General features: G+C 36.5%; 1 pseudogene; it reads left to right on the top strand.

Annotated features, from left to right (window-relative positions):
* Window positions 1-2,080: 2,080 nt before the first annotated feature.
* On the top strand, window positions 2,081-4,055 carry LOC125929883 (tigger transposable element-derived protein 1-like; annotated as a pseudogene).
* Window positions 4,056-4,752: the final 697 nt, after the last annotated feature.

The raw sequence follows: 4,752 nt of genomic DNA, 5'->3' as shown, positions 1-4,752 counted from the left end.
TAAAAAATTAACTGCAAAGGGATACTGCTCTCTGAGTCACAGAAAAAGAGGACAGGCAGAGGTTAGCTTGCATGTATCTCTCTGAACAAAGAGGAGACAGTCATACAGGATATCTCAGTTACAAAGTTAAGTGTACAAATAAGCTACAAATATTGAATAGACTCCTAAAAGAAAGACAGATGAGCTAATCAATGGAAAGCTTACATATGACCAGAATCAACAGCAATCAAAATAGAGTTTTAAAAATACACTTAATATATATTTATTATTAATATCTACAGAGAGATATGGGAAGATATCACATCCACAACAAGAATAGGTAATTGTGAAGTAAGAAATGATTACCAATTTTTGAAATGTAAAAAATACAGTTGCTTTAATTTAAGAAAAAAGTACAAAAAACAACAAAAACAAACAAACAAACAAACAAAATACTGTGACTATAGAGACAAGAAAGGAAGATGGACACATCTGATAAATACCTAAGTGCCCTGAAGCACCAAGCCCAGGAATGTTTATAAGTAACACCAGAGGTTACATAGATGGAAAGCATGAAAGAGACATAGAGAATGGATGGAACATTTGCACATCTCTATAAAAGTAATCTTAGTTGTAATAAAAGCAAGTGCTTACATACTATTTAAAATATGCCAAGCAGTGATCTAAGCAATTGACATTATACAAATGTATTTAATCCTCACAACTGGCCTTTGAAGAAGAGAAGTTAGTGACTCACCTAAGGTCACATAGCTAATAAACAGAGAAGCTGGGAAATGAACCTTTGCAACCAGGCTCCGGATAGCAGCTATTAACCATTATGCTCAGCTGCCAGAGCATGAAAATAGTAAGCACAGACAGGAGATCTAACTGAATAAGTGATAGTAGAGAAGCTCCCATAACTAAAGAAAGACACAGAGCTTCTTTGAGGACAAAGGAATTGAAAGATAAAACGAATCAAATGGCAAATGGCGCATCTCTAGTCCATATTTTATATTATTTATTCAGGGTTCCAGACTAATCAACAAAGTTGACAAGGATGGAAGATTGTTGTGTGTTTTGGTAATTCATAAGGTGTTTTTATTGTTTATTTTGGTTTAAATATTTATTTATTTTGAGAGAGAGAGAGAGAGAGAGAGAGAGAGCCTGAGCGAGGGAGGGGCAGAGACAGAGGAAAAGAAAGAATCCCAAGCAGGCTCTACACTGTCATCAGAGAGCCCAGTGCAGGGCTCAATCCTACAAACTATGAGATCATGACCCGAGCCAAAACCAAGAGTCAGACAGTTAACCACTGAGCCACCCAGGTGCCCCTGTTTTCATTCCTTTATAAGATTTTCTAATGCCACTTTCTTTATAATTAAAGTTAATTAGGGGGATATACATAAGTCTTAGAGCTGTATTTTCCAAAAATATTTCTAGCTACTCAACATGAAAACGTAAATACAAGCAGTACAACGAACCCATAGAGAGTGAGTCAGAGGAAAGAAGGATTCCAGTGACTACAGTATAAAACACGATCCCTCGCTATACAGATGTCTGTAAATTTTATTATCTTCACCTGTATTTGATTCTCCAATTATAGTGTTACCTTGACTAGGAATAGCTACTTATTCAATCTACTTGATTTTTCCTAAATTATTTTGTTTCAACACAACTACAGGCACATCTTGTTTTATTGTGCCTCACTTTACTGCACTTCAGACATAAATTGTGTTTTTTACAAATTAAAGGTTTTTGGTAATCCTGTGTTGAGCAAAGCTATCAGCACCATTTATCCAACAGTATTTGCTCATTTCATGTCTCTGTGTCACATTTTGGTAATCCTCACAGTATTTCAGACTTTTTCATCATTATTAAATTTGTTATGGTGAACTGTGATCAGTGACCTTTAATGTTACTATTGCAGTTGTCTTGAGGCACCATGAAATGAGCTCATATAAGGCTACAAATTTAATCAATAAAGATTGTGTACATTCTGACTGCTTCGCTGACTGGCCATTTTACCGTCTCTCTCTCTCTCCTCAAAGCTCCCTATTCCATGAGACACAACAATATTGAATTGAGGCCAATTATTAACCCTACAATGGCCGCTAAGTACTCAAGTGAACGAAAGAGTCACACATCTCCCACACTAAATCAAAAGCTAGAAATGATTAAGCTTACTGATGGAGGCATGCCCAAAGCCAAGATAGGCTAAAAGCTAACCTGTGGCACCCAAGAGTGAACCAAATTGTGAATGCAAAGGAAAAGTCCTTAGAGGAAATTAAAAGTGCTAACCTAGTGAACACACAATGATAAGAGTAAAACAACCTCACTGCCGATATGAAGAAAGTGTGCATGGCCTGGATCGAATATAAAACCAGCCACAGCATTCCCTTAAGGGAAAGCCTAATCCAGAGCAAAACCCTAACTCTCTTCCATTCTAAGGGAGGTGAAAAAGATGTAGAAGAAAACTTGGAAGCTAGCACAGTTTGGTTCATGAAGTTTAAGGAAAGAAGCCATCACATTAACGTACAGGTGCAGGGTGAAGCAGCCAGCTCTTATGTAGAAGCTGCAGTAAGTTATCCAGAAAAGTTAGCTAGAATAAGTAATGAAGGAGGCTACACCAAGCCACGGATTTTCAGTGTACACAAAACATCCTTCTATTGGAAGAAGATGCCATATAGGACTTTCTTAGCTACAGAGTAGTCAATGCCTGGCTTCAAAACTTCAAAGGAAGGCTAACTCTCTTGTTAGGGGCCAATAACAGCTGATGACTTTAAGTTGAAGCCAATGCTCAGTTACCATTCCCCAAATCCTAGGGTTCTTAAGAATTATGCTAAACCTACTCTGCCTATGTGCTATAATTGGAAAAACAAAACCTGGATGAATAGCACAAGTAATAATAATATAGTTTACTGAATATTTTAACCCCACTGTTGAGGTCTATTTCTCAGAAAACAATATTCCTTTCAAAATATTACTGCTCAGTGAAAATGCACCTGGTCACACAAGAACTCTCTCTGATGGAGACGGAGAATGAGATGAATGCAGCTTTCCTGCCTCTTGACATATTGTCCATTCTTCTATGGTTTGCTAGGTCATCCATTCTGCTGGGTCAAGGAGACATTTTGAATTTCAAGTCTTATTATTTAAGAAATACATTTTGTAAGGCTAGATATGCTACAACTAGTGATTCCTCTGATGGATCTGAGCCAAGTAAGTTGAAAACATTTTGGAAAGCATTCACCATTCTAGATGCCATGAAGAATATTTATAATTCATGGGAAGAGGTCAAAATGTCAACATAAACAGGAATGTGGAAGAAGTCAGTTCCAACCCACACTCATGACTTTCAGGGGATCATGACTTCAGTGGAAGAAGTAACTACGCATGTGATGGAAAGAGCCAGAGAACTAGAATTGAGAGTGGAGCCTACAGATATGACTGAATTACTGCAATGTCATGATAAAATTTTAATGGATGAACAAAGAAAGTAGTTTCTCAAGATGAAATCTACCCCTTGTGAAGATGCTGTGAAGACCGTCAAAACAACAACAAAGGATTTAAAATATGACGTAAATTTAGTTGATCAAGTAGTCACAGGGCTTGTGAGGATTGACTCCAATTTTGAAAGAAGTTCTACTGTGGGTCAAATACTATCAAACAGCATCTCCACCTCATACTACAGAGAAAGGAAAATTCAGTCTACAGGGCAAATTTTTCTGTTGTCTTATTTTAAGAAATTGCCACAGTCACTTCAGTGTTTAGTAACCACCACCATGATCCCTCAGCAGTCATCAACATGGAGGTCAGACCCTCCACCAGTAGAAAGATTATAACTCACTGAAAGCCTAGATGATAGATAGCAATTTTTAGCACTAATGTATTTTTTAAATTAAGGTATGTCTTTTTTTTTAGATATAACACTACTGCACACTTAATAGACTGTAGTGTAAACAACTTTTATATACACTGGGAAAGCAAAAAGTATTTTGACTAACTTTATTGGAATATTTGCCTTATTATGTTTGTCGGGAACTAAACCTGAAATATCTCCGAGGTATGTCTGTATGTAGCCAAAATTAATTATACTCTTAGGCAATTGTTACACATAGCCTCACTGCCGTGGACAAAGGTCCATTTTCAATTAGCCCAAGTGAGCAGGATCCTGAGTAATTATGGGGAAAAAGAAATATTCTGATGTGATACCATTTAAGGTTGGCATATTTGGACGGGGTGACTTTATAAGGCATGGGGATCTATATAATGCACCTCAAAAAGATGTAGAGCATCCAACTCTTGATTTTGGCTCAGGTCATGATTCCATGATCCAGGTCAGGATCAAACCCTGTGTTGGGCTCTGTGTTGAGTGTGGAGCCTGCTTGAGATTCTCTCTTTCTACCCCTGCCCCTCTCCTCCACTTGTGCCTTCTCTGTTTCACTCAAAATAAAAAATTATTAGTAATTTTTTTCATGTATAAAGGGAATTGCTGTTAGCATAATTTCATGTGACTATTTACACAAAACAAGCTAGGGGCATTAGACACATGATGAAATTAGAATACAGAGATTACATTTATAAAAACTACTATCAACTGAAATTATAATTTCTTTCCCAGTATTATTTCTGCTATACCATGAGATATAGTATTTTACCTAGAAACAATTAGAACTTTATATTTAATATGTTAATTTAAAAACACATTTTAAAGGAATTCATAGAAGGATTTTTGATAACTTCCTTTAGGAATTAATGTTAGTATTTAATGTCACT

This window comes from Panthera uncia, chromosome A2 (genome assembly GCF_023721935.1).
Source record: "Panthera uncia isolate 11264 chromosome A2, Puncia_PCG_1.0, whole genome shotgun sequence".
Taxonomy (NCBI): domain Eukaryota; kingdom Metazoa; phylum Chordata; class Mammalia; order Carnivora; family Felidae; genus Panthera; species Panthera uncia.
This window is presented reverse-complemented; position numbering and strand designations above follow the sequence as displayed.